The sequence below is a fragment of the Juglans regia genome, unplaced genomic scaffold (assembly GCF_001411555.2).
Source record: "Juglans regia cultivar Chandler unplaced genomic scaffold, Walnut 2.0 Scaffold_803, whole genome shotgun sequence".
Taxonomy (NCBI): domain Eukaryota; kingdom Viridiplantae; phylum Streptophyta; class Magnoliopsida; order Fagales; family Juglandaceae; genus Juglans; species Juglans regia.
In genome coordinates, this window is record NW_023362966.1 from 1 (window position 1) to 7713 (window position 7713).

Sequence of the window (7713 nt, forward strand, 5' to 3'; positions counted from 1 at the left end):
GGTTTCGATCAGATCGCCGGTTCGCATTTGGATCGGAAAGACGCTAGTACGTCGCACTTGGATTATATGAATTTTAAATAATTAGTTTGATGGGCGCGATCATACCAGCACTAATGCACCGGATCCCATTAGAACTCCGCAGTTAACCGTGCTTGGTTGAGAGTAGTACTAGGATGGGTGACCTCCTCGGAAGTCCTCGTGTTGCACCCCTCGTTTTTGTTTTTTCCGCCTTGCGAGAGGAATTGACAAGAAGGACCACTCGGAAGTCGATTTTTCGAAAAATCGCGCCCTGCCCACCGCGTAGCCAAGGGTTTCGATCAGATCGCCGGTTCGCATTGGGATCAGAAATACGCATGTAGGTCGCCCTAGGATTATATGAATTTTAAATAATTAGTTTGATGGGTGCGATCATACCAGCCCTAATGCACCGGATCCCATCAGAACTCTGCAGTCAAGCTTGCTTGGGCGAGAGTAGTACTAGGATGGGGGACCTCCTCGGATGTCGTCGTGTTGCACCCCTCGTTTTTGTTTTTTTCGCATTGCGAGAGGAATTTACAAGAAGGACAACTTGGGAGTGGATTTTTAGGAAAATCGCGCCCTGCCCAGCGCGTAGCCAAGGGTTTCGATCAGATCGCCGGTTCGCATTGGGATCGGAAATACGCTAGTAGGTCGCCTAGGATTATATGAATTTTAAATAATTGGTTTGATGGTTGCGATCATACCAGCACTAATGCAGCGGATCCCATCAGAACTCCGCAGCTAAGCGTGCTTGGGCGAGTGTAGTACTAGGATGGGTGACCTCCTGGGAAGTCCTCGTGTTGCACCCCTCGTTTTTGTTTTTTCCACCTTGTGAGAGGAATTGACAAGAAGGACCACTCGAGAGTGGATTTTTAGGAAAATCGCGCCCTGCCCATCGCGTAGCTATGGGTTTCGATCAGATCGCTGGTTCGCATTTGGATCGGAAATACGCTAGTACTTCGCACTAGGATTATATGAATTTTAAATAATTAGTTTGACGGGTGCGATCATACCAGCACTAATGCACCGGATCCCATTTCAACTCCGCATTTAACCGTGCTTGGGCGAGAGTAGTACTAGGATGGGTGACCTCCTGGGAAGTCCCCGTGTTGCACCCCTCGTTTTTGTTTTTTCCGACTTGCGAGAGGAATTGACAATAAGGACCACTCGGGAGTGGATTTTTAGGAAAATCGCGCCCTGCCGATCGCGTAGCTATGGCTTTCGATCAAATCTCCGGTTCGCATTGGATCGGAAAGTGGCTAGTACGTCGCACTAGGATTATATGAATTTTAAATAATTAGTTTGATGGGCGCGATCATACCAGCACTAATGCACCGGATCCCATTAGAACTCCGCCGTTAACCGTGCTTGGTTGAGAGTAGTACTAGGATGGGTGACCTCCTCGGAAGTCCTCGTGTTGCACCCCTCGTTTTTGTTTTTTCCGCCTTGCAAGAGGAATTGACAAGAAGGACCACTCGGGAGTGGATTTTTCGAAAATCGCGCCCTGCCCATCCCGTAGCCAAGGGTTTCGATCTGATCGCCGGTTCGCATTGGGATCGGAAATACGCTAGTAGGTCGCCCAAGGATTATATGAATTTTAAATAATTGGTTTGTTGGGTACGATCATACCAGCACAACTGCACCAGAACCCATCAGGACTCCGCGGTTAAGCGTGCTTGGGCGAGAGTTGTACTAGGATGGGTCACCTCCTGGGAAGTCCTCGTGTTGCACCCCTCGTTTTTGTTTTTTCCGCCTTGGGAGAGGCATTGACAATAAGGACAACTCGGGAGTGGATTCTTAGGAAAATCGCGCCCTGCCCATCCGTAGCTATTGGTTTCGATCAGATCGCCGGTTCGCATTTGGATCGGAAAGACGCTAGTACGTCGCACTTGGATTATATGAATTTTAAATAATTAGTTTGACGGGTGCGATCATACCAGCACTAATGCACTGGATCCCATTTGAACTCCGCATTTTACCGTGCTTGGGCGAGAGTAGTACTAGGATGGGTGACCTCCTGGGAAGTCCTCGTGTTGCACCCCTCGTTTTTGTTTTTTCCGCCTTGCGAGAGGAATTGACAATAAGGACCACTCGGGAGTAGATTTTTAGGAAAATTGCGCCCTGCCCATCGTGTAGCCAAGGGTTTCGATCAGATCGTCGGTACCCATTGGGATCGGAAATACGGTAGTAGGTCGCCCTAGGATTATATGAATTTGAAATAATTACTTTGATGGGTGCGATCATACCAGCACTAATGCACTGGATCCCATTTGAACTCCGCATTTAACCGTGCTTGGGCGAGAGTAGTAGTAGGAAGTGTGACCTCCTGGGAAGTCCTCGTGTTGCACCCCTCGTTTTTGTTTTTTCCGCCTTGCGAGAGGAATTGACAAGAAGGACAACTCGGGAGTGGATTTTTAGGAAAATCGCGCCCTGCCGATCGTGTAGATATGGGTTTCGATCAGATCGCCGGTTCGCATTTGGATCGAAAAGACGCTAGTACGTCGCACTAGGATTATATGAATTTTAAATAATAACTTTGACGGGGGCGATCATACCAGCAGTAATGCACCGGATCCCATTTGAACTCCGCATTTTACCGTGCTTGGGAGAGAGTAGTACTAGGATGGGTGACCTCCTGCGAAGTCCTCGTGTTGCACCCCTCGCTTTTGTTTTTTCCGCCTTGCGAGAGGAATTGACAATAAGGACCACTCGGGAGTGGATTTTTAGGAAAATCGCGCCCTGCCCATCGTGTAGCCAAGGGTTTCGATCAGATCGCCGGTTCGCATTGGGATCGAAAATACGCTAGTAGGTCGCCCTAAGATTATATGAATTTGAAATAATTAGTTTGATGGTTGCGATCATACCAGCACTAATGCACCGGATCCCATCAGAACTCCGCATTCAAGCTTGCTTGGGCGAGAGTAGTACTAGGATGGGTGACCTCCTGGGAAGTCCTCATGTTGCACGCCTCGTTTTTGTTTTTTCCGCCTTACGAGACGAATTTACAAGAAGGACAACTTGGGAGTGGATTTTTAGGAAAATCGCGCCCTGCCCAGCGCGTAGCCAAGGGTTTCGATCAGATCGCCGGTTTGCATTGGGATCGGAAATACGCTATTTGGTCGCCCTAGGATTATATGAATTTTAAATAATTGGTTTGATGGGTCCGATCATACCAGCACAAATGCACCGGAACCCATCAGAACTCCGCAGTTAAGCGTGCTTGGGCGAGAGTAGTACTAGGATGGGTCACCTCCTGGGAAGTCCTCGTGTTGCACCCCTCGTTTTTGTTTTTTCCGCCTTGTGAGAGGAATTGACAAGAAGGACAACTCGGGAGTGGATTTTTAGGAAAATCGCGCCCTGCCCATCGCGTAGCTATGGGTTTCGATCAGATCGCTGGTTCGCATTTGGATCGGAAAGACGCTAGTACGTCGTACTAGGATTATATGAATTTGAAATAATTACTTTGATGGGTGCGATCATACCAGCAATAATGCACCGGATCCCATCAGAACTCCGCATTCAAGCTTGCTTGGGCAAGAGTAGTACTAGGAAGGGTGAACTCCTAGGAAGTCCTCATGTTGCACCCCACGTTTTTGTTTTTTCCGCCTTACGAGGCGAATTTACAAGAAGGACAACTTGGGAGTGATTTTTAGAAAAATCGCGCCCTGCCCACCGCGTAGCCAAGGGTTTCGATCAGATCGCCGGTTTGCATTGGGATCGGAAATACGCTAGTCGGTCGCCCTAGGATTATATGAATTTTAAATAATTGGTTTGATGGTAGCGATCATACCAGCACTAATGCACCGGATCCCATCAGAACTCCGCAGCTAAGCGTGCTTGGGCGAGAGTAGTACTAGGATGGGTGACCTCCTAGGAAGTCCTCGTGTTGCACCCCTCGTTTTTGTTTTTTCCACCTTGTGAGGGGAATTGACAAGAAGGACCACTCGGGAGTAGATTTTTAGGAAAATCGAGCCTTGCCCATCGCGTAGTTATGGGTTTCGATCAGATCGCCGGTTCGCATTTGGATGGGAAAGATGCTAGTACATCGCACTAGGATTATAAGAATTTTAAACAATTAGTTTGATGGGTGCGATCATCCCAGCACTAATGCACCGGATCCCATTAGAATTCCGCAGTTAACCGTGCTTGGGCGAGAGTAGTACTAGGATGGGTGACCTCCTGGGAAGTCCTCGTGGTGCACCCCTCGTTTTTGTTTTTTCCGCCTTGCGAGAGGAATTGACTAGAAGGACCACTCGGAAGTGGATTTTTCAAAAAATCGCGCCCTTCCCATCGCGTAGCCAAGGGTTTCGATTAGATCGCCGGTTCGCATTGGGATCGAAAATACGCATGTAGGTCGCCCTAGGATTATATGAATTTTAAATAATTAGTTTGATGGGTGCGATCATCCCAGCACTAATGCACCGGATCCCATTAGAATTCCGCAGTTAACCGTGCTTGGGCGAGAGTAGTACTAGGATGGGTGACCTCCTGGGAAGTCCTCGTGGTGCACCCCTCGTTTTTGTTTTTTCCGCCTTGCGAGAGGAATTGACAAGAAGGACCACTCGGGAGTGGATTTTTAGGAAAATCGCGCCCTGCCCATCGCGTAGCCAAGGGTTTCGATCTGATCGCCGGTTCGCATTGGGATCGGAAATACGCTAGTAGGTCGCCCTAGGATTATATGAATTTTAAATAATTGGTTTGATGGGTACGATCATACCAGCACAAATGCACCAGAACCCATCAGAACTCCGCAGTTAAGCGTGCTTGGGCGAGAGTAGTACTAGGATGGGTCACCTCCTGGGAAGTCCTCGTGTTGCACCCCTCGTTTTTGTTTTTTCCGCCTTGTGAGAGGAATTGACAAGAAGGACAACTCGGGAGTGGATTTTTAGGAAAATCGCGCCCTGCCCATCGCGTAGCTATGGGTTTCGATCAGATCGCTGGTTCGCATTTGGATCGGAAAGACGCTAGTACGTCGCACTAGGATTATATGAATTTGAAATAATTAGTTTGATGGGTGCGATCATACCAGCACTAATGCACCGGATCCCATCAGAACTCCGCATTCAAGCTTGCTTGGGCGAGAGTAGTACTAAGATGGGTGAACTCCTGGGAAGTCCTCATGTTGCACCCCTCGTTTTTGTTTTTTCCGCCTTACGAGGCGAATTTACAAGATGGACAACTTGGGAGTGGATTTTTAGAAAAATCGCGCCCTGCCCAGCGCGTAGCCAAGGGTTTTGATCAGATCGCCGGTTCGCATTTGGATGGGAAAGATGCTAGTACATCGCACTAGGATTATAAGAATTTTAAACAATTAGTTTGATGGGTGCGATCATCCCAGCACTAATGCACCTGATCCCATTAGAATTCCGCAGTTAACCGTGCTTGGGCGAGAGTAGTACTAGGATGGGTGACCTCCTGGAAAGTCCTCGTGGTGCACCCCTCGTTTTTGTTTTTTCCGCCTTGCGAGAGGAATTGACAAGAAGGACCACTCGGAAGTGGATTTTTTGAAAAATCGCGCCCTGCCCATCGCGTAGCCAAGGGTTTCGATCAGATCGCCGGTTCGCATTGGGATCGAAAATACGCATGTAGGTCGCCCTAGCATTATATGAATTTTAAATAATTAGTTTGATGGGTGCGATCATCCCAGCACTAATGCACCGGATCCCATCAGAACTCTGCAGTCAAGCTTGCTTGGGCGAGAGTAGTACTCGGATGGGGGACCTCCTCGGATGGCGTCGTGTTGCACCCCTCGTTTTTGTTTTTTCCGCCTTGCGAGAGGAATTTACAAGAAGGACAACTTGGGAGTGGATTTTTAGGAAAATCGCGCCCTGCCCATCGCGTAGCCAAGGGTTTCGATCAGATCGCCGGTTCGCATTGGGATCGAAAATACGCATGTAGGTCGCCCTAGGATTATATGAATTTTAAATAATTAGTTTGATGGGTGCGATCATCCCAGCACTAATGCACCGGATCCCATTAGAATTCCGCAGTTAACCATGCTTGGGCGAGAGTAGTACTAGGATGGGTGACCTCTTGGGAAGTCCTCGTGGTGCACCCCTCGTTTTTGTTTTTTCCGCCTTGCGAGAGGAATTTACAAGAAGGACAACTTGGGAGTGGATTTTTAGGAAAATCGCGCCCTGCCCATCGCGCAGCCAAGGGTTTCGATCAGATCACCGGTTCGCATTGGGATCGGAAATACGCTAGTAGGTCGCCCTAGGATTATATGAATTTTAAATAATTGGTTTGATGGGTACGATCATACCAGCACAACTGCACCAGAACCCATCAGGACTCCGCAGTTAAGCGTGCTTGGGCGAGAGTTGTACTAGGATGGGTCACCTCCTGGGAAGTCCTCGTGTTGCACCCCTCGTTTTTGTTTTTTCCGCCTTGTGAGAGGAATTGACAAGAAGGACAACTCGGGAGTGGATTTTTAGGAAAATCGCGCCCTGCCCATCTCGTAGCTATTGGTTTCGATCAGATCGCCGGTTCGCATTTGGATCGGAAAGACGCTAGTACGTCACACTTGGATTATATGAATTTTAAGTAATTAGTTTGATGGGTGCGATCATACCAGCACTAATGCACCGGATCCCATCAGAACTCCGCAGTTAAGCTTGCTTGGGCGAGAGTAGTACTAGGATGGGTGACCTCCTGGGAAGTCCTCGTGTTGCACCCCTCGTTTTTGTTTTTTCCGCCTTGCGAGATAAATTGACAAGAAGGAGCACTCGGGAGTGGATTTTTGGGAAAATCTCGCCCTGCCCAGCGCGTCGCCATGGGTTTGGATCAGATCTCCGTTTGGATTGGGATCGGAAGGACGCTAGTATGTCGCTCAAGGATTATTTGAATTTTAAGTAATTAGTTTGATGGGTGCGATCATACCAGCACTAATGCACCGGATCCCATTAGAACTCCGCAGTTAACCGTGCTTGGTTGAGAGTAGTACTAGGATGGGTGACCTCCTCGGAAGTCCTCGTGTTGCACCCCTCGTTTTTGTTTTTTCCGCCTTGCGAGAGGAATTGACAAGAAGGACCACTCGGAAGTGGATTTTTCGAAAAATCGCGCCCTGCCCATCGCGTAGCCAAGGGTTTCGATCAGATCGCCGGTTCGCATTGGGATCGAAAATACGAATGTAGGTCGCCCTAGCATTATATGAATTTTAAATAATTAGTTTGATGGGTGCGATCATCCCAGCACTAATGCACCGGATCCCATTAGAATTCCGCTGTTAACCGTGCTTGGGCGAGAGTAGTACTAGGATGGGTGACCTCCTCGGATGTCGTCGTGTTGCACCCCTCTTTTTTGTTTTTTCCGCATTGCGAGAGGAATTTACAAGAAGGACAACTTGGGAGTGGATTTTTAGGAAAATCGGGCCCTGTCCATCGCGTAGCCAAGGGTTTCGATCAGATCACCGGTTCGCATTGGGATCGGAAGTACGCTAGTAGGTCGCCCTAGGATTATATGAATTTTAAATAATTGGTTTGATGGGTGCGATCATACCAGCACAAATGCACCGAAACCCATCAGAACTCCGCAGTTAAGCGTGCTTGGGCGAGAGTAGTACTAGGATGGGTCACCTCCTGGGAAGTCCTCGTGTTGCACCCCTCGTTTTTGTTTTTTCCGCCTTGTGAGAGGAATTGACAAGAAGGACCACTCGGAAGTGGATTTTTCGAAAAATCGCGCCCTGCCCATCGCGTA

The 7713-nt window shown here is 48.5% G+C and overlaps 21 non-coding genes and 4 pseudogenes across 21 annotated transcripts; all 25 read left to right on the forward strand.

Moving 5' to 3' along the window:
* The first annotated feature begins 91 nt into the window (after nucleotides 1–91).
* LOC118346739 lies at nucleotides 92–210 on the forward strand. Its single transcript, XR_004800025.1, has one exon. It is a non-coding gene; the product is annotated as a 5S ribosomal RNA (ribosomal RNA).
* Nucleotides 211–400: 190 nt separating this feature from the next.
* Nucleotides 401–519, forward strand: LOC118346752 (annotated as a pseudogene).
* A 189-nt stretch (nucleotides 520–708) lies between these two features.
* LOC118346755 lies at nucleotides 709–827 on the forward strand. Its single transcript, XR_004800037.1, has one exon. It is a non-coding gene; the product is annotated as a 5S ribosomal RNA (ribosomal RNA).
* A 190-nt stretch (nucleotides 828–1017) lies between these two features.
* On the forward strand, nucleotides 1018–1136 carry LOC118346740. The gene has a single exon (XR_004800026.1). It is a non-coding gene; the product is annotated as a 5S ribosomal RNA (ribosomal RNA).
* Nucleotides 1137–1325: 189 nt separating this feature from the next.
* Nucleotides 1326–1444, forward strand: LOC118346742. Its single transcript, XR_004800028.1, has one exon. It is a non-coding gene; the product is annotated as a 5S ribosomal RNA (ribosomal RNA).
* Nucleotides 1445–1633: 189 nt separating this feature from the next.
* Nucleotides 1634–1752, forward strand: LOC118346749. Its single transcript, XR_004800035.1, has one exon. It is a non-coding gene; the product is annotated as a 5S ribosomal RNA (ribosomal RNA).
* Nucleotides 1753–1941: 189 nt separating this feature from the next.
* On the forward strand, nucleotides 1942–2060 carry LOC118346738. Its single transcript, XR_004800024.1, has one exon. It is a non-coding gene; the product is annotated as a 5S ribosomal RNA (ribosomal RNA).
* A 190-nt stretch (nucleotides 2061–2250) lies between these two features.
* LOC118346748 lies at nucleotides 2251–2369 on the forward strand. Its single transcript, XR_004800034.1, has one exon. It is a non-coding gene; the product is annotated as a 5S ribosomal RNA (ribosomal RNA).
* Nucleotides 2370–2559: 190 nt separating this feature from the next.
* LOC118346754 lies at nucleotides 2560–2678 on the forward strand (annotated as a pseudogene).
* A 190-nt stretch (nucleotides 2679–2868) lies between these two features.
* On the forward strand, nucleotides 2869–2987 carry LOC118346745. Its single transcript, XR_004800031.1, has one exon. It is a non-coding gene; the product is annotated as a 5S ribosomal RNA (ribosomal RNA).
* A 190-nt stretch (nucleotides 2988–3177) lies between these two features.
* On the forward strand, nucleotides 3178–3296 carry LOC118346757. The gene has a single exon (XR_004800039.1). It is a non-coding gene; the product is annotated as a 5S ribosomal RNA (ribosomal RNA).
* A 190-nt stretch (nucleotides 3297–3486) lies between these two features.
* Nucleotides 3487–3605, forward strand: LOC118346751 (annotated as a pseudogene).
* A 189-nt stretch (nucleotides 3606–3794) lies between these two features.
* Nucleotides 3795–3913, forward strand: LOC118346744. The gene has a single exon (XR_004800030.1). It is a non-coding gene; the product is annotated as a 5S ribosomal RNA (ribosomal RNA).
* A 190-nt stretch (nucleotides 3914–4103) lies between these two features.
* LOC118346734 lies at nucleotides 4104–4222 on the forward strand. Its single transcript, XR_004800020.1, has one exon. It is a non-coding gene; the product is annotated as a 5S ribosomal RNA (ribosomal RNA).
* Nucleotides 4223–4412: 190 nt separating this feature from the next.
* LOC118346735 lies at nucleotides 4413–4531 on the forward strand. The gene has a single exon (XR_004800021.1). It is a non-coding gene; the product is annotated as a 5S ribosomal RNA (ribosomal RNA).
* Nucleotides 4532–4721: 190 nt separating this feature from the next.
* LOC118346737 lies at nucleotides 4722–4840 on the forward strand. Its single transcript, XR_004800023.1, has one exon. It is a non-coding gene; the product is annotated as a 5S ribosomal RNA (ribosomal RNA).
* A 190-nt stretch (nucleotides 4841–5030) lies between these two features.
* LOC118346747 lies at nucleotides 5031–5149 on the forward strand. The gene has a single exon (XR_004800033.1). It is a non-coding gene; the product is annotated as a 5S ribosomal RNA (ribosomal RNA).
* A 190-nt stretch (nucleotides 5150–5339) lies between these two features.
* Nucleotides 5340–5458, forward strand: LOC118346746. Its single transcript, XR_004800032.1, has one exon. It is a non-coding gene; the product is annotated as a 5S ribosomal RNA (ribosomal RNA).
* Nucleotides 5459–5648: 190 nt separating this feature from the next.
* Nucleotides 5649–5767, forward strand: LOC118346753 (annotated as a pseudogene).
* A 190-nt stretch (nucleotides 5768–5957) lies between these two features.
* LOC118346741 lies at nucleotides 5958–6076 on the forward strand. The gene has a single exon (XR_004800027.1). It is a non-coding gene; the product is annotated as a 5S ribosomal RNA (ribosomal RNA).
* Nucleotides 6077–6266: 190 nt separating this feature from the next.
* Nucleotides 6267–6385, forward strand: LOC118346743. The gene has a single exon (XR_004800029.1). It is a non-coding gene; the product is annotated as a 5S ribosomal RNA (ribosomal RNA).
* Nucleotides 6386–6575: 190 nt separating this feature from the next.
* LOC118346733 lies at nucleotides 6576–6694 on the forward strand. Its single transcript, XR_004800019.1, has one exon. It is a non-coding gene; the product is annotated as a 5S ribosomal RNA (ribosomal RNA).
* A 189-nt stretch (nucleotides 6695–6883) lies between these two features.
* LOC118346736 lies at nucleotides 6884–7002 on the forward strand. Its single transcript, XR_004800022.1, has one exon. It is a non-coding gene; the product is annotated as a 5S ribosomal RNA (ribosomal RNA).
* A 190-nt stretch (nucleotides 7003–7192) lies between these two features.
* LOC118346750 lies at nucleotides 7193–7311 on the forward strand. The gene has a single exon (XR_004800036.1). It is a non-coding gene; the product is annotated as a 5S ribosomal RNA (ribosomal RNA).
* Nucleotides 7312–7501: 190 nt separating this feature from the next.
* Nucleotides 7502–7620, forward strand: LOC118346756. Its single transcript, XR_004800038.1, has one exon. It is a non-coding gene; the product is annotated as a 5S ribosomal RNA (ribosomal RNA).
* Nucleotides 7621–7713: the final 93 nt, after the last annotated feature.